The sequence below is a fragment of the Giraffa tippelskirchi genome, chromosome X (genome assembly GCF_054371585.1).
Source record: "Giraffa tippelskirchi isolate mGirTip1 chromosome X, T2T-mGirTip1v1.2.pri, whole genome shotgun sequence".
Lineage (NCBI taxonomy): Eukaryota > Metazoa > Chordata > Mammalia > Artiodactyla > Giraffidae > Giraffa > Giraffa tippelskirchi.
Window position 1 is genome coordinate 31,245,973 of NC_137289.1, and position 20,276 is coordinate 31,266,248.

General features: G+C 39.9%; 1 long non-coding RNA gene across 1 annotated transcript in view; it reads left to right on the plus strand.

Annotated features, from left to right (window-relative positions):
* The window catches only part of LOC145536197 (uncharacterized), a 79,531-nt gene that overhangs the window by 24,013 nt on the left and 35,242 nt on the right, over nt 1-20,276 (plus strand). The window contains exon 2 of the long non-coding RNA XR_014075697.1: nt 8,397-8,601. This is a non-coding gene — a long non-coding RNA (uncharacterized LOC145536197). The remainder of the gene's footprint in view (nt 1-8,396; nt 8,602-20,276) is intronic.

Consider the following 20,276-nt stretch of genomic DNA (forward strand, 5'->3'; position numbering starts at 1 on the left):
CTGGTACAACAGCAATAAAGTTGTCTAGAACCAGGGAAATGGCACCAAGTTTTTGTCTACAAGTAGCCAGTGGGTAGCTCATACTATTTTAGCTTTCTCTACCCTTCTGCTGGCTGGAGCAGCTGACTGGAGGGAGCACAGGGATCTAGGCCAATCCACACATTTCTTCTTAACAACCTCCCAGTGTTCCATCATTTCAGATCAGTTCAGTCGCTCAGTCGTGTCCGACTCTTTGTGACCCCATGAACCGCAGCATGCCAGGCCTCCCTGTCCATCACCAACTCCTGGAGTCCACCCAAACCCATGTCCGTTGAGTTAGTGAGGCCATCCAACCATCTTACCCTCTGTTGTCCCCTTCTCCTCCTGCCTTCAATCTTTCCCAGCATGAGGGTCTTTTCAAATGAGTCAGCTCTTCGCATGAGGTGGCCAAAGTATTGGAGTTTCAGCTTCAGCATCAGTCCTTCCAATGAAAACCCAGGACTGATTTCCTTTAGGATGGACTGGTTGGATCTCCTTGCAGTCCAAGGGACTCTCAAGAGCCTTCTCCAAAACCACAGTTCAAAAGCATCAATTCTTTGGCGCTCAGCTTTCTTTATAGTCCAACTCTCACATCCATACATGACCACTGGAAAAACCATAGCCTTGACTAGATGGACCTTTGTTGACAAAATAATATCTCTGCTTTTTAACATGTTCAATCATTAGTCAATAACAAAAAAGCAGCATGTTGAATCTGGAGATAGAAATTGGGATTAAAAATTGAAAACTGGGTGAATTCCCTGGTGGTCCACTTAAGAATCCGCCTTCCAATGTAGGGAATGTGGGTTCAATCCCTGACAGAGGACTAAGATCTCACATGCCACGGGGCAACTAAGACCATGTGCTACAACTACTGAGCCCACACACCTCAACTAAAGAAGCCCGCATGCCACAGTGAAAGATCCAGAGTGCAAAACTAAGACCTGATGCAGCCAAATAAATAAATAATTTTTAGTCCCCAACTAAAATAAATAAATTTATAAAAAAAAAAAAAAAAAAGAATTGAAAACTGGGAAAGGGCTTCTACATCACAGTAATGTAATACCTCAACTCTGAATTGCCATCAACCAAATCACTGGATGTTTGGGTCATTTCAGTAAAACAACAGGGCTGTTTTCTTGGATAGATGATTTGGTGGGTGAATATTTTTCTAGCAAGTTATTTAGCGTTACATCACAAAGATCACAGAATGAATCATAGAGACAAAAATAAACCAAATATTAAGGCTTGATTATTACATTAGAGATGAGACTACTGAGGCCCAGATGAGTTAAGTGACCTCCTAAACTGAAGCACCTACTTAGTGAAAGAACTAGGATTAAACTGTACAGTCCCTGACTCCCAACTACTGCTCTTTCCACTTCACTGGCTGAATCCACCTTGATCAAATTTATGTGTGGTCATCATGCAGATGTGGCTAAAACAGAAACCGTGAAAAAATGGCCCTATTCCTGAAAGAAAAGAATAACAGAAAAGACCAAATAACAGAAGCATTTCCCACTTCACACCTATAAATTTAGATTTAGGTCTATAACCTTAAGAAAAAGAAGTTTCCCTCATAAGCCTAGAAAGGCAGCTTAAGGAAAGAAGTCGGCCTATTAAAGGACCTAATATCCTGACAGTTATTAATCCTGACTTGACTTTGATAAATTATACAATCCCTATGCATCAGTTTCTCCATTTGCACATTCATAACTATATACCATAGTACCATAGCTCTCAAGCATCTCTGAAAGTAAGGGAACCACCATAAGGACATCTTGACTCTTAATTCCCACTACCCTCACCCCCTGCATTTACTTAGTCACTAGTTCTGTTAACTGATATCAAATATCCCTTAAATTCAAACCACTTTTCCCTCTTTAATGTTTCTGTTTTAGTTCAGACCCTCCTTATCACTTGCTTGGGTTACTCCATCAAGCTCCTGACCTCTCTCTTTGCCCTCAATCTCTCCCTACTCCAGTCCATCCTCCACATGGCCACCAAGGTAATGTCTAAAACACCCAATTCGGCTATGTCATGCTTCCATTAACTATTTCCTGAAAAAGCCCAAAACCTCTTAGTATGAGAAATAAGACTCCAGTTTATCTGGCCCTCATCTACTTCTTTAACTTTTTATTTAATTTTTATTTTATATTAGAGTATAGTTGATTTACACTGTTGTGCTGCTGCTGCTGCTAAGTCACTTCAGTCGTGTCCGACTCTGTGAGACCCCATAGACAGCAGCCCACCAGGCTCCTCTGTCCCTGGGATTCCCCAGGCAAGAACACTGGAGTGGGTTGCCATTGCCTTCTCCTGTGCTAGTTTCAGGTATACAGCAAAGTGGTTCAGTTACACACACACACACACACACACACACACACACACACACATATTCTTTTTCTGATTCTTTTCCCATATAGGTTATTACAGAGTATTGAGTAGAGTTCCCTGTGCTATACAGTAAGTCCTTGGTGATTACTTTATGTATGTGTGTATATGTTCTCAGTTGCTTCAGTTGTGTCTGACTTTTTGTGACCCTATGAACTATAGCCCACCAGGCTCCTCTATCCATGGGATTTCCCAGGCAAGAATACTGGAGTGGGTTGCCATTTCCTTCTTCAGGGAGGGGATCCCTCCAGATCCCTCCAACTCAGGGATTGAACCCACATCTCCTGAATTGGCAGATGGATTCTTTACCACTGAAGCCACCAGGGAAGCCCTGACCTACGATAAGAACGTTATTTATGGTCAACATGCAGCCTATATGGCCAATAAATAAGGCATGATTGGGCTTCCTTGATGCCCCCACTCTTTATTTGAAGCTTTTATCTAAAGATTTAGGGAATTTAGAATTGCCAGCTAGAAGAAAGAGAAGTTTGTTCTAACTATATCTTCCTTTGAGAACTGTCAATCATTTTGTGGCTATGAGGGAACGGGACTGACCATCAGTCTGTATTTCAGTCTTTCAGCAGCAACAAACCTCTCATTGTACCACTCCACCTCTAACTTTGATTTCAACTCCCTGCCATCATATCACATCTCCTAAAAGTTAGAATTTACTTTCCTTTTTCCTCTAATACCCCCCAACTTTATCCTCCACCTCTACACACACACCAAGAGCTGATTTTCATTGCATGTATTTAAGTAAACTGTCAACCCATTATGCAATTTACATGAGAAGGCTGGTAATAAAGTAGGACCTTCTCCAAGGTCATTTGTATACTCTCTGATATCTGGGAAAGTGCCGAGAGAAAAACAGGTAGATAACTCAATCTGTCATGTGGATCTAAGGAGACTGTACAAATACCTCATTTCCATAACAACATTGTACTTGGTGTCCCAACATAATGAATGAATATGCTGTGACTGAAGACTAAACAGAGGCTAACAGTAAATGCATTAATTAACGACCTGTTTACACTTCTCCTGGGAAGGATGGCCATTTGTTACAGCTGCTGTCATGCAAGAATACTGACTGGGTTTGGGTCTCCACTCTGGGAATGCAGATAAATTTGTGAGATTCTCCCACATTGTCATTTGCTGACAGGCATTAATGACACTAATGAAGGCAGAAGACCTTGATTCAAACACACAAATGATTAGAGTTGATAATATATTTGTGAACAGGGCCCTCATTAATGAATTTATTAATGATGCAGAGATGGAAGTTAAAAAGGGGTGTCTAGACATGTATTTATAGCACCTCGACCTCCTTCAATCAAAAGTAATTCTTCTATCTCTTTGATTTATCTCTTTTTTAGCTATATACCTAAGAAAGCAGAATAATCATATTCTGGTGAGAGAAATCAGAGAAAAGAGGATAGATCCAGCTCTATTCAGTTAATGACAATTATGAATGAGAAAATTTCATGAAATCAAAAGATCACTAGCTCTCATCTTAGGAACTATGTGGTGATGGATGCAAATTGGAAAGTTTATTCAGAGCAAAAGGAGCATTTAGTAATCATGCCCAAACCTAGTTGAAGTCTTGTTGCTCGATAAAAGATGAGTATATTATTACCAATTTGTCTCCCACATCATTGATTTCTTAGGTAACTACACCCTTGACCAACAGTCACATTTGAGTGCGGGAGATGGAATGTGTTGACAACATTTCTGTTAACAATTTACACTTTCATTAACTTTTATCATGATTGAATGGCCAGATCCTTCTATTTCTGAGCAAGAGAGAACAACAGAATGTCAGTGTTTGCATAGGGTCATGCCAGTTGTCATTCAGCAGTTTGCACTGGTTTGCACTGGTTCGTAGACAGATTTTATTAAAAACATTATTCAATACAGAATGCCAGAACAATTGGTTGAGGCAAACGATTCGAAAAAAACAGCTGGTTTGTCCAGTGTAGGAAGAAATTAACAAAGCCGATTGCATTACTGAATTAGCCTTTTACTAATTACTTCACTGAAGAGACCTATCACTTCAAGTGAAGTGTTCAGACCAGGGGTCCTGAGTAGGTATCATCATATTAAAACACTGAATAGCACTTCAGTTCTAGCAAGTTGCATTATCAACCTAAGAATTCCAATGATTAGACTGTAGCCGTGGCTCAGTATTCTGAGGCATGAGACAGACAAAGCAGTCTCTGCCATCTTTTAAGTGAAAACTCATTCTCTTAAAACTTTAAAAATTGTTTAATGCCACATAAGGGCCCCAGAATGAAGGCAGAGAGATTGTGTTTTTCAGAGAGTGATTACCCACCTAGGCTATTAGGCTTTTTTAGGAGTCTGTTTTAATAGGAATCTTGCTGGAATTAAGAGTAAAATGGAGCTGTAATGCACAAGAGGCCTAATACTAGCCCTGAGTTTGGTCTCATAACTGAGAGACAGATGGCTTCTTATTGCTTCTCAGACACTTTTATGTTATAAGCATGTTGATTATTTCATTCTGCTAAGAATCCATATGTTCTGTGATCACATGATCAGGCAGTTCCCCAGAGAACATGCAGGCTATGGAGAGTTTCCAGCTGCTTCTTGTTGTCTTTGTGTTACAGATCCATATCTGTGTGGATAATCACACGGATTTTTAAAATCATAATTGGGATTCTCTCCACCCAAGCTCCTGCTACCTCTGGGCTCCAAACAGTCACATAGGTTAGCAGGTAGCATCTAGGGTTCAACTACCATTTGGAGCTGGGACTCAGAACCATTTTAACAGATCACCAAAGTCACAGGGCAAAGCTAGTATTGTGAGTGAGGATATTAAGGCGCAACTCTAATTGCCAAGATGCCTGGCATCACTTCAAACAAACTGGCCCTATGTATAACAAATTTCACCATTACTAGGTAGACAGTTCGTAATGGGACAATTTGGTCCATACAGCCACACTGGATATTCACTGCAAACCAATGTTTCTTCACTTATGTATTCCTTTATTAATGCAATGAATATTTATTGAGTGTATATTATGTGCCAGTCATTATACTGGGTGCTAGGGATTCAGCAGTGAACAAGAGAAACATAGTTCCTGACTTATATTTAGTTTATTTTGTTGAGCTACACTATGTATAGCTTTAGGAATCTGCAGCCAGACAGTGTAGTGTGTAAATCCCAGCTCATCCACTTACTAGTTTTGTGACCTTGGCAAATCACTTCCCCTGTGAGTCTTAGTTTCTTCATCCCCAAAACTGTGATAAAACTAGTACCTGATTTATTGAGCTGGTATGAGAAATATAAGGGTTAATATATGCTAAAAACTTAAAATAGCATCTGTCACATGATAAGCACTATGTAACTGTCAGACATTCTAGATATCTAGAAAGTAGATAATTTTTTGTTCATTCTACTTAAGATTCATGCCTCCTGAATCTAAAGACTCATGTCATTCAACAAATCTGGAAAACTCTCAATCATTCTCTTTAAAAATTGCCTCTCCTTCCATTCTCTCTAGTTTTTCCTTTCGGAATTGATTTTAGATATCATTCGGACCTTTAATTTTTATTTATTTAAATTAGTTAATTAAAAAATTTATTGAAGTATAGTTGATTTACAATATTGTGTTCGTTTCAGATGTACAGCAAAGTAATTCAGCATATATATATATATATATATATATATGCTGAATTACTGAATATATATATAATATATATATATATCTCCAGTATATATATATAATACTATACTCAGTATTGTGTAATAACATATATATATATATATATATATTCAGATTCTTCTCCCTTATAGGTTATTACAAAATACTGAGTATAGTTTCCTGTATTATATAGTAGGTACCTGTTGGTTATCTGTTTTATATATAGCAGTGTGTAAATGTTAATCCACTGGAGAAGGAAATGGCAACACACTCCAGTATTCTTGCCTGGGAAATCCCATGGACAAGAGGAGCCTGGCGGGCTATAGTCCGTGGGATCACAAAGAGTCGGACACAACTGAGCAAGTAACACACAACATATGTTAATCCCACCCTCCTAATTTATCCCTCCTGCCTCATTTCCTAACAGAAGCAGAAGAGATTAAGAAGAGGTGACAAGAATACACAGAAGAACTATACAAGAAAGGTCTTAATGACCTGGATAACCACGATGGTGTGGTCACTCACCTAGAACCAGACATCCTAGAGTGTGAAGTTAAGTGGCCTCAGGAAGCATTGCATGCATGTGCGCTCAGTCACCTAGTCGTGTCCAGCTCTCTGTGACTCCACGGACTGTAGCCCACCAGGCTCCTCTGTCCATGGGGTTTTCCCAGCAAGAATACTGGAGTGGATTGCCATTTCCTCCTCCAAGGGATCTTTCCAACCCAGGGATTGGACCCACATCTCTTGCATTGGCAGGCAGACTCTTTGCCACTGAGCCACCATGGAAGCCCAGAAAGCATTACTATGAACAAAGGTAGTGGAAGTGATGGAATTCCAGCTGAGCTATTTAAAAATCCTAAAAGATGATGCTGTTAAAGTGCTGCACTCAATATATCAGCAAATTTGAAAAACTCAGCAGTGGCCACAGGACTGGAAAAGGTCAGTTTTCATTCCAATCCCAAAGAAGGGCAATTCAAAAGAATGTTCAAACTACCATACAATTGCACTCATTTCACATGCAAGCAAGGTTATGCTCAAAACCCTTCACTAGGCTTCAGCAATCCAGATGTACAAGCTGGGTTTCAAAGAGGCAGAGGAACCAGAGATCAAATTGACAACATTTGTTGGATCATGCAGAAAGCAAGGGAGTTCCAGAAAAAAACATCTACTCCTGCTTCATTGACTATGCTAAAGCCTTTGTGTGGATCACAAGAAACTGGAAAATTCTAAAAGAGACGAGAATACCAGACCATCTTACCTGTCTCTTGAGAAACCTGCATATGGGTCAAGAAGCAACAGTTAGAACCAAACATGGAACAACAGACTGGTTTAAAATTGGGAAAGGAATATGTCAAGGCTGTATATTGTCACCCTACTTATTTATTTAACATCTATGCAGAGTACATCATGCAAAATGCTGGACTGGATGAATCACAAGCTAGAATTAAGATTGTTGGGAGAAATATCAACAGCCTCAGATATACAGATGATACCACTTTAATGGCAGAAAATGAAGAGGAACTAAAGAGCCTCTTGAGAGTGAAAAAGCTAGCTTGGAACTCAACATCATAAAAACTAAGATCATGGCATCTGGTCCCATCACTTCATGGCAAATAAAAGAGGAAAAAATGGAAGCAGTGACAGATTTTATTTTCTTGGGCTCCAAAGTAACTTTGGACCATGACTGCAGCCATGAAATTTAAAAGACTCTTGCTCTTGGCAGGAAAGCTATGACAAACTTAAACAGCGAATTAAAAATCAGAGAAATCACTTTGCCAACAAAGGTCTGGATAGTCAAAGCTATGGTTTTTCCAGTAGTCGTGTGAGGATGTGAGAGTTGGACAATAAACAAGGCTGAGCACCAAAGAACTGATGCTTCAAATTGCAGTGCTAGAGAAGACTCTTGAGAGTCCCCTGGTCAGCAAGATCAAACCAGTCAATCCTAAAGGTAATCAACCCTGAATTGGAAGGACTGATGCTGAAGCTGAAACTCCAATACTTTGGTCATCTGATGCAAAGAGCAGACTCATTGGAAATGACTCTGATGCTGGGAAAGATTGAAGGCAAAAGGAGAAAGGAGCAGCAGAGGGTGAGATGGTTAAATAGCATCACTGAATAATGAGTTTGAGCAAACTCCAGAAGATAGGAGAGGACAGAGGAGCCTGGTATGCTACAGTCCATGGAGTCACAAAGAGTCAGACAAACCTTAGCAACTGAACAATGAACAACTACTCCCCTTTCCCCTTTGGTAACCATAAGTTTGTTCTCTAAGTCTGTGAGTCTGTTTCTGTTTTGTAAATATGTTCATTTGTACCATTTTTTTTTTAGATTACACATATTAATGATATCATATATTCATCTTTCTCTGACTTATTTAGTATGATCATCTCTAGGGCCATCCATGTTGCTGTAAATGGCATTATTTCATTTTTTTATGGCTGAGTAATAATCCATTGCATATATGTACACATCTTTGTCCATTCACCTGTCAATGGACATTCAGGTTGCTTCCATGTCTTAGATAGTATAAGTAGTGTTGCAATGAACACTGGGGTTCATGTATCATTACAAATTAAGTTTTTCTCCTGGTACATGCCCAGGAGTGGGATTGCAAGATGATATCATAGCTCTATTTTTAGTTTTTTAAGGAACCTCCATACTATTCTCCATAGTGTTTGTACGAATTTACATTCCCATCAGTATAGAAGGGTTCCCTTTTCTCCACACCCTTTCCAGAATTGGTTATTTGTAGACATTCTGATGATGGCCATTCTGACCAGTGTGAGGTTGTACCTCAGTATGGTTTTGATTTGCATTTCTCTAATAAATACCAGACCATGTTACCTGCCTCCTGAGAAACCTGTATGCAGGTCAAGAAGAAACAGTTAGAACCAGACATGGAACAACAGACTGGTTCAAAATTGGGAAAGGACTATGTCAAGGCTGTATATTGTCACCCTGCTTATTTAACATCTATGCAGAGTACATGATACGAAATGCCAGGCTGGATGAAGCACAAGCTGGAATCAAGATTGCTATGAGAAATATCAATAACCTTAGATATGCAAATGACACCACCCTTATGGCAGAAAGCAAAGAGGAACTAAAGAGTCTCTTAATGAAGATCAAAGAGGAGAGTGAAAAAACTGTCTTAAATTCAACATTCAAAAAACTAAGATCATGGCATCCAGCCCCATCACTTCACGGCAAATGGGGAAATAAGGGAAACAATGACAGGCTTTATTTTCTTGGGCTCCAAATCACTGCAGATGGTGATTGCAGCCATAAAATGAAAAGACACTTGCTCCTTGAAAGAAACGCTATAACCAACCTAGGCAGCATATTAAAAAGCAGAGACATTACTTTTCTAACAAAGTTCCATATAGTCAAAGCTATGGTTTTTCCAGTAGTCATGTATGGATGTGAGAGTTGGACGGTGAAGAACGCTGAGTGCCAAAGAATTGACGCTTTTGAACTGTGGTGTTGGAGAAGACTCTTGAGAGTCCCTTGGACTGCAAGGAAATCAAACCAGTCAATCCTAAAAGAAATCAATCCTGAATATTCATTGGAAGAACTGATGCTGAAGCTGAAGCTCCAGTACTTTGGCCACCTGATGTGAAGAGCTGACTGATTAGAAAAGGCCCTGATGCTGGGAAAGATTGAAGGCAGGAGGAGAAAAGGATGAGATTGTTGGATGGCATCACCGACTCAATGGACATGAGTTTGAGCAAGCTCCAGGAGTTGGTGATGGACAGGGAAGCCTGGCGTGCGGCAGTCATTGGGGTCACAAAGAGTCAGACATGAGTAAGCAACTAAACAACAATGAACAATAATTAGCCATGTTGAGCATCTTTTTATGTGCCTTTTAGCCATTTGTATGTCTTCTTTGGAGAGATGTCTATTTAGGTCTTCTGCTCATTTTTTTGATTGAGTTATTTGTTTGTTTGTTTGTTTGTTTTACTTTGAGCTGTATGAGCTATTTGTATATTTTAGAGATTAATCCCTTGGTCACATCACTTTCAAATGTTTTCTCCCATTTTGTAGACTGTCTCTTCATATTGTTTCTGGTTTCCTTAAATCTATCCTCCATGTCTCTTATTCTCTCTTTAAAGGTCTCATATTACTGGTTTAAACACAAGATGCTAAAATATCAAGATGTGGGGACTTTCCTGTTGGCCCAGTGGCTAAGAGTCCACACTCCTAATGCAGGGGGCCCAGATTTGATCCCTAGTCAGGGAACTAGATCCCACATGCCACAACTAAGACCTGGTATAGCCAAATAAATGAATAAAAATAAATATTAAAAAATAAAATAAAGACATACCCCCTCAGTAATTTTGATTAAAAACTCTGTCAATGTGTATTGTCATATGTGAAACAGAGCACCATTCCATGTTCGATGCATGTGACAAGGGCTCGGGGCCGGGGCAGGGGGATGATCCAGAGGGATGGGAGGGGGAGGGAGGTGGGTGGGGGGTTCGGGAAGGGGAACACATGTAAACCCATGGCTGATTCTTGTCAATGTATGGCAAAAACTATTACAATATTGTAAAGTAATTAGCCCCCAAGTAAAATAAATAAATTTATAAAAAAAAAAAAAAAAAAAAAAAAAAAAACTCTGTCAAATAAGTGAAAAAGACAATTCACTCAAATAGATTGGCTAATTTTTTTAAGTTGACGAATCATCTGAGTGAACTAATTTTTTAATGCCCTAAAGATGTCCATAAATAAAATGGACATCCAAGGATTTCCAAAGTTATTCTCAAATAAAAAATTAATTCTCATTTTGGAAGAGGACATGAAAATTGTAAGCTAAACTGAGATGCTTTTGACAATGATTACCCATCTCCCATGTTATAAGTTAGAAAAAAATTGCTAAAGCATTTATAAACAAGCTTATACTATTTTCATACACTACAAAGGGGATCAAAACAGCAATTTCCAGTTAATTATTTGCTTCAAAAATGGAGAAAAACCCCTTAAAATAGTTTATAGGTATCAAATTTTAATACAAGAGACTTCTTTTTAAAACATATTATAAGACAAGGATGCCCACTCTCACCAACTTTATTCAATATATTATTAGAAGTCCTAGTCACAGCAACTAGTCAAGAAAAACAAATGTAAGACATCCAAATTGGAAACAAAGAAGTAATATGTCACTATTTGCAGATGAAATGATAAAGTATATAGAAAACCCTAAAGACTCCACCAAAAAAAAATTGGAACTAATAAATGAATTCAGTAAAGTGGCAGGATACAAGATTAATATACAGAAATTAGTTGCATTTCAATACAGTAATAACTATCAGAAAGGTAAAAGAAAAAAACAATGAAATCTTGCCATTATGGTAATATGGATGGCCTGGATGGTATTATATGAAGTGAAATAAGTCAGACAGAGGGAAAACGAATACTATGTGATTTCATGTATATGTAAAAACTAAAAAACAAAACAAATGAATGAACAAAACAAAATAGAAACAGACTCAAATATAGAGAACAAACTGGTGTTTGCCAGAGGGGAGAAGAAAACAAAATAGACGAAGAGGATTAAGAGGACGAACTTCCAGCTATAAAATAAATAAGTCACAGGGATGTAATGTACACACAGGGAATGTAGTCAATAATACTGTAACAGCTTTGTATGCTGACAGATGGTAACTGTTCTTATTGTGGTGATCATTTCACAACATGTAAAAATAGAGAATCACTATGTCGTATACCTGAAACTAACACAATATTGTATGTAAATTATAACTCAATTTTAAAGATATTATATAAATATAAAAAGTGCTAATACAAAAAGTATTAATTGACTTCCTATAGTGTGCCCAGCACTGTATATGATAGTGAGTTTACAAGACACAAAAGACATGGCCCCTGTCATGAAGGTATATATAGGATCATTGTCAAAACACAAGGTAACCACGTGAAAGAGGAAATAACAGATGGAGAAAACTTTCATCTAGTATCTGCTATGTGCTGGGCATATTTAGATCTTATCCTCACCACACTGCTGAAAGATATGTTGTTTATTCATTCATTCATTCACCCATTCACTTAAATGATACAGGTGTGCACAAGGTCAAAGCACTAGCAGGAGAACAAGTTCAGATTCAAATTCAGGTCTGATGCCAGAGCCATTATTTCCATTATATCATACTTCCAAACAATTCATTAAATCATACAGATTAAGTAAGGAGTACTGACAAAAGGAGTACTTCCCAGGTGGCTCAGTGGTAAAGAATCTGCCTACCACTGCAGGAGATGCAGGAGATGTGGGTTCAATCCCTGGGTCGGGAAGATCCCCTGGAGAAGGGAATAGGTACCCACTCCAGTATTCTTGTCTGGAGAATCCCATGGACAGAGGAGACTGGTGGGCTACAGTCCATGGGGTCACGAAGAGTCAGACATAGCTGAGCCACTGAACACACACACGCTGACTGACAAGAGAAGCAGTACAGCATACGGTTGAAACCATGGAATTTGGAGTCAGACTGCCCTGAATTCAAATACTAGCTGTGTGACTCTGGACAAGCTACTTAACCTTCCTGAGCTTCCCTCCTCATCAGCAAAGTAGGTACATTAATAATATCTACCCGTGGTGTTGAGATGATGAAACAAATTAATATACATAAAGGATTTCACATATTGTTTCCCATAGTAACCAATGAATAGCAAGTGTTCTTAGTATAACACTGATTTTAGTTATCTTTTTAAACCTAAAATTAATCTTTCTCTTTCTGCATTCTAAAGGAGGAGGCATATTTCATACTAGTAACAGTATGTTCCCTTCTACTCACAGAGGCTGGTGGGAATGAAGAAGAAAAATATATTTCATAGCCTCTGCCAGTTCTTTTGAGCTGCTAAAGTAAGGGACTCCGGGAAAGATGGACTACTAAACACAAAAGATATTTTGGATCTGTGAAAGGACACTCTAGGCAATAAGAAGTGGAAAGCCAAATTGTTCTCAGTTAACATGGCAATATAATACTTCATTAACCCAAATCTAGAGTTGACATCTGGATAATATACATATGAAGTGTAGGGATTCAAATAAATTGGAATAAAAGGGGTAGGTAAAATGGAAGGACGTCTGTGCTACATTGCTCCATTTATCAGCATGTTTCATTCAGTTCATTTGACTGCATTAAGAGAGACCCCCTTCTTTCTTCATTGCTTCATGGACATTGCTTCCAAACCTTTCCAGGTAATGAAGACTCATGTTTCCTTCCACCAGGGAGCAGCAAGAATGGGGGTCTTCCTGCTAGAACCACATAATAACCTATTTTAAAAGAGCTAGAATAATCAGAGGGGGTTATCTGAAGGACATGGATTTGGGGGCTGGACCTGACAGGGTCAATTGGAGTCACTGTGTAGCAGTAAATTAGAAAGAAAGATTCCAGAAAGAAAGAGGGAAAGAGAAATGATGCCTTGATACATCTAGAAAATAACTATCTTGAAAAATAAAGGGCGCTAACCACCTCTTAAATACAGTTATCAATGTGGTTCCAGTCTTCTTGTTGACTCTGCACAGAAGGAAAAGGCAGCTAACGACCCAGCAGCTCTGCTTGGGACAGAGGAAAAAGGTGAGGACAGGACTGGGATAAACAGGGATATCTCTCCCCAAAGGCAATCCTAGCAAATTTCCCTCAAACCAGGTCACAAACTGGACTATATAAGGGTTATTTAACCACTGCTTTCCCCTCAGTCCAACATTCGGACTCTTACTGGTGAATTTTACTGGGTTACAGCTGAGATATAATCTCTCAACAGTAAAAAGAGGTTAGTACCTCCTGTCGCACTTACAGAATCAGTGTTAAGTTTTGCTGCTTATAACAACAAAAAATAACAACAACATTATCTTAAACAAGTAGAAGCTTTGCTGTCACGAAGAGAAGTATGGAGCAAGGCAGTACAGGACTGTTGCAGTACCTCCACAGCCATTAGGGCCCCAGGCTTGATCTAGCTAGTCCATGATACTTAGCTTCATGCTTCCTGTTCTATGATGGCTGTTCAAGCTCCAACCACAGTCCAACTTCAAGGAAGCAGGAAGGAGCACCACTTCCTAGATACCTCACACAACACTTCCACTTACATCTTGTTGGCCAAAATAACAAAATAAATAATAGCTAGCATTTCTAGAGTGTTTACTATTGTGCTAGGCACTGCTCTAAAAGCTTTACAAATATAAAATCATTTATTCATCATAGAAACCCAATACAGTAGGTACTATGATCATATCATTTTACAGATGCAGAAACTGAAGCACAGAGGAGTAAATTAGCAGTTAGTAAGAGATGAGGCATGTAGTCATGTATGGATATGAGAGCTGGACCATAAAGAAAGCTGAGGGCTGAAAAATTGATGCGTTTGAACTGTGGTATTGGAGAAGACTCGTGAGAGTCCCTTGGACTGCAAGGAGATCAAACCAGTCAATCCTAAAGGAAATCAGTTCTGACTATTGGAAGGATTGATGCTGAAGCTGAAACTCTAATACTTTGGCCACCTGATGCGAAGAACTGACTCACTGGAAAAGACCCTCATGCTGGGAAAGATTGAAGGCAGCAGGAGAAGGGGATGACAGAGGATGAGATGATTGGACAGCATCACTGACTCGATGGACATGAGTTTGAGCAAGCTCCGGGAGTTGGTGATGGACAGGGAAGCCTCATGTGCTACAGTCCTTGGGGTCACAAAGAGTCAGACACGACTGAGTGACTGAACTGACTGGCTGAAGAGATGACGTGGAGATCTAAAACCTACATAGCCTGATACCAGAATCTGTGCCTAACCACAGTGCTCCATACACTTCTAAAACAAGCTAGGCCTCACCTATGTCAAAGGAGGACTAGTAGTCTTTTAATAGGGTAGCCTCCTTTTGCAGGGGGTCATCATTATCTGCATTACCTCCACCATAGTTTGGACTCAGGTCAAATAACAGAGAGGGAAGACAGCTTCGTCCATCAACAGAAAATTGGATTAAAGATTTACTGAGCATGGCCCCACCCATCAGAACAAGACCCAGTTTCCCCCTCAGTCAGTCTCTCCCATCAGGAAGCCTCCATAAGCCTCTTATCCTTCTGCATCAGAGGGCAGAAAAAATGAAAACCACAATCACAGAAAACTAACCAATCTGATCACATGGACCACAGCCTTGTCTACCTCAATGAAACTATCAGCCATGCCATGTAGGGCCACCCAAGACAGATGGGTCATGGTGGAGAGTTCTGACAAAATGTGGCCCATTGGAGAAAAGAATGGCAAACCACTTCAGTATTCTTGCCTTGAGAACCCCATGAACAGTATGAAAAGGCAAAAAGATAGGATACTGAAAGATAAACTCCTCAGGTCAGTAGGTGCCTAATGTGCTACTGGAGATCAGCGGAGAAATAACTCCAGAAAGAATGAAGAGACGGAGCCAAAGCAAAACAAACACCCAGTTGTGGATGTGACTGGTAACGGAAGTAAAGTCCAATGCTCTAAGGAGCAATATTGCATAGGAACCTGCAATGGTAGGTCCATGAATTGGAAGTGGTCAAACAGGAGATGGCAAGAGTGAACATTGACATTTTAGAATTCAGCGAACTAAAATGGACTGGAATGGGTGCATTTAACTCAGATGATCATTACATCTACTACTGTGGGCAAGAATCCCTTAGAAGAAATGGAGTAGCCCTCATAGTCAACAAAAGAGTCCTAAATGCAGTACTTGGATACAATCTCAAAAGCGACAGAATGATGATCTCAGCTCATCTCCAAGGCAAACCATTCAATATCACAGTAATCCAAGCCTATGCCCCGACCAATAATGCTGAAGAAGCTGAAGTTGAACGATTCTATGAAGATCTACAAGACCTTTTAGAACGCACACCCAAAAAAAGATGTCCTTTTCATTATAGGGGACTGGAATGCAAAAGTAGGAAGTCAAGAAGTACCTGGAGTAACAGGCAAATTTGGCCTTGGAGTACAGAATGAAGCAGGGCAAAGGCTAACAGAGTTTTCCCAAGAGAACACAGTGGTCATAGAAAACACACTCTTTCAACAACACAAGAGAAGGCTCTACACACGGACATCACCAGATGGTCAATACCAAAATCAGATTGATTATATTCTTTGCAGCCAAAGATGGAGAAGCTCTATACAGTCAGTAAATACAAGACCAGGAGATGACTGTGGCTCAGGTCATGGACTATTTATTGACAAATTCAGGCTTAAAATGAAGAAAGTGGGGAAAAACCACTAGATCATTCAGGTATGACCTAAATCAAATCCCTTACAATTATACAGTAGAAGTGACAAATAGATTCAAGGGATTAGATCTGATAGACAGAGTGCCTGAAGAACTATGAATGGAGGTCTGTGACGCACAGGAGGCAGGGATCAAGACCATCCCCAAGAAAAAGAAATGCAAAAAGGCAAAATGGTTGTCTGAGGAGGCCTTACAAGTAGCTGTGAAAAGAAGAGAAGCGAAAGACAGAGGAGAAAAGGAAAGATATACCCATTTGAATGCAGAGTTCCAAAGAATAGCAAGGAGAGATAATAAAGCCTTCCTCAGTGATCAATGCAAAGAAATAGAACTAAACAGTAGAATGGGAAAGACTAGAGATCTCTTCAAGGAAATTAGAGGTACCAAGGGAAATTTTCATGCAAAGATGGGTACAATAAAGGACAGAAATGGTATGGACCTAACAGAAGCAGAAAATATTAAGAAGAGGTAGCAACAATACACAGAAGAACTAATCAAAAAACATCTTCACGACCCAGATAATCACGATGGTGTCACCTAGTCACCTAGAACCTGACACCCTGGAATGTGACATCAAGTGGGCTTTAGGAAGCATCACTGCAAACAAAGCTAGTGGAGGTGATGGAATTCCAGTTGAGCTATTTCAAATCTTAAAAGATGATGTTGTGAAAGTGCTGCATTCAGTATGCCAGCAAATTTGGAAAACTCAGCAGTGGCCTCAGGACCAGAAAAGGTCAGTTTTCATTCCAATCCCAAAGAAAGGTAAAGCCAAAGAATGCTCAAACTACTGCACAATTGCACTCATCTCACACACTAGCAAAGTAATGCTCAAAATTCTCCAAGCCAGGCTTCAACAGTACGTGAACCATGAACTTCCAGATGTTTAAGCTGGTTTTAGAAAAGGCAAAGGAACCAGAGATCAAATTGCCAACATCTGCTGGATTATCGCAAAAGCAAGAGAGTTCCAGAAAAACATCTATTTCTGCTTTATTGACTATGCCAAAGCCTTTGACTGTGTGGATCGCACTGTGAAAAATTCTGAAAGAGATGGGAATACCAGGCCACCTGACCTGCCTCCTGAGAAATCTGTATGCAGGTCAGGAAGCAACAGTTAGAACTGGACATGGAACAGCAGACTGGTTCCAAATCGGGATAGGAGTACGTCAAGGCTGTATATTGTGACCCTGCTCAACATTCAGAGAACTAAGATCATGGCATCTGGTCCCATCACTTCATGGCAAATAGATGGGGAAACAATGGAAACAGTGAGAGACTTTATTTTGGGGGGCTCCACAATCACTGCAGATGGTGACTTCAGCCATGAAATTAAAAGACACTTGCTCCTTGGAAGAAAAGCTATGACCAACCTAGACAGCATATTAAAAAAGCAGAGACATGACTCTGTCGACAAAGGTCCATCTAGTCAAAGCTATGGTTTTTCTAGTAGTCTTGTATGTATGTAATAGATGGACTATAAAGAAAGCTGAGCTCCGAAGAATTGGTGCTTTTGAACTGTGGTATTGGAGAAGACTCCTGAGAGTCTCTTGGACTGCAAGGAGATCCAACCAGTCCATTCTAAAGGAAATTAGTCCTGAATATTCATTGGAAGCACTGATGCTGAAGCTGAAACTCTAATACTTTGGCCACCTTATTCAAAGAACTGACTCATTTGAAAAGACCTAGAGGCTGGGAAAGATTGAAGGTAGGGGGAGAAGGGGACCACAGAGAATGAGATGGTTGGATGGCATCACTGACTCTATGGACATGAGTTTGAGTAAGCTCTGGGAGTTGGTGATGAACAGGGAAGCCTGGCGTGCCGCAGTCCATGGGGTCACTTAGAGTTGGACATGACTGAGCGACTGAACTGAACTGAACAGGGCAGCAACTGACTCAACAAAATATTGAGGAGTTTTATTAGGGAAGAAAGGGGAAAGTGGTATTTTAACACAAATAGCAGCCTCTGCCACACCTATGTCAAAGATTCAAGGTAATGTCTGTGAAAGCAGTATGAAATACAGTAAAAAGCAGTGTACATATAATGCAGGTAAAGCAAGTTGCCTTGTCAGTCTCCACAGAAATATTAGATAACCCTCTGGGAATTCTGGGACATTGTCTCCTGATTTGGGGTAGGAAAACTCTATCTGATAAACCATTGTTTTTTCTTTCCCAGTTAAGAATGTGTAAGTGAAGTGTTCTTTAATATGGGTCCCTGGGAAAATCCCATTTAAGGGGAATGTAGGCCTTTCCAAACAAAACTTCTGTCATAAGGAAACTTTCATCACCAGACTCTTCCTTAGAGTAGTGAAAGCCTATAGGCCTCAGACATAAAGCTGCTGATACAAATTGACTTCATGACAGCAGCTCAAATTTAGATACTGTATCAGTAAGGGTTCTCCAAAGAAACAGAACCAACGGGAGATATATATTTATATACACATATATGTATATATGTATACATATATTAAAAGATTTATTTTAAGGAATTGGCTCATGTGTGGAGGCTGGCAAGTCCAAAATTGATAGGGTGAAAAAACTCAGGCAGAATTTCTATCTTATAGTCTCAAGACAGAATTTTCTCCTCTCTAAGAAACCTCAGTTTTTGCTCTTAAATTTTCAACTGGTTGTTTGAGGCTCACCCACGTTATGGAGGGAAATCCCATCCCTTATATGTATCATCCTTGGGCAGATACTTAAGCTCTTTAGGGCTCTAAAATGGAATGATAATATCTTCCTCAAATAAATGTTGATAGGATTTTTTAAATATTTATTTATTTGGCTATACCAGGTCTTAGTTGCAGCATGCAGGATCTTTAGTTGTGGCATGTGAACTCCCAGTTATGGCATGCAGGATCTAGTTCCCCAACCAGGGATCGAACTTGGGCCCCCTACACTGGGAGCACAGAGTCTTAGCCAGTGGACCACCAGGGAAGTGACATTATTACATAATATGACAATATGTAATAACAATGTTTTTTTAGGTTCTACCAAAGTTAGGTATTATTTAGTACATGGTTGCTTTTGCAATCAAGGCTGTAGCTAAGTGTAATGTGATATTATTCAAGCTGGTCCCAGTGGCTAAGGAAGAATCTGTAGTTATAGTGACCAGGCTCATAAACCTTATACGAGGGGGAGCTGCCCAGGTCAGCCACTGCCTCCTGATCTGTATGGCTGGTGTGAAACATTGAGCTCAATAAACCTGTCTGGGTTGGTTGATCCTCTGACACATTTTGTTTCTATTTGAAGAAGCTGGTCAACTGAAGCAGACTGAATAAATTTCAGGAAAAAGACTACACAAAGTTAAACAGATGACTTTATGGCAGGACTTAATCAGAGTTTTACATGAATCATGAATCTCTAAAAAGGCTTTCTAGTATGCAGCATCGGGAACTTCTCCAACAGTCTTGGTAGCAGAACCACTGTTTCCATTTTGTTGAGCACCTTACATCGGGGGTCCTCAACCCTAAATCAGGAGTCCCCAGCTTAGGAACCGGGGCGCACAGCAGGAGGTGAGCAGCAGGCAAGTTAGCGAAGCTTTATGGGTATTTACAGTCACTCCCCATCACCTGAATTACCGCTTGAGCTCCACCTCCCGTCAGATCAGCGGAGGCATTAGATTCTCATCGGAGTGAGAATCCTAACCCTAAAGTCAAGGCAGAATATCCTGAGATTGCCACAAAATATAAATAAAGTGCACAGTAAATGTAATGCAGATGAATCATCCCCAAACCATCTCCATTCCATCCCACACATACCCCCACCACTGCCCCAGTCTGTAGAAAAACTGTCTTCCACGAAACTGGTCCCTGGTGCCAAAAAGGGTGTGGGCCACTGCCTTACATATCATCGTTTGAGAAACTGCTTCACAGAGATCCACAGTACCAGGCTACTTTTAAAATCACTATTTATTAGAATGTCCAACTATTTCTACTGAATGCTTGTCCTTAAACCTGAGAGAT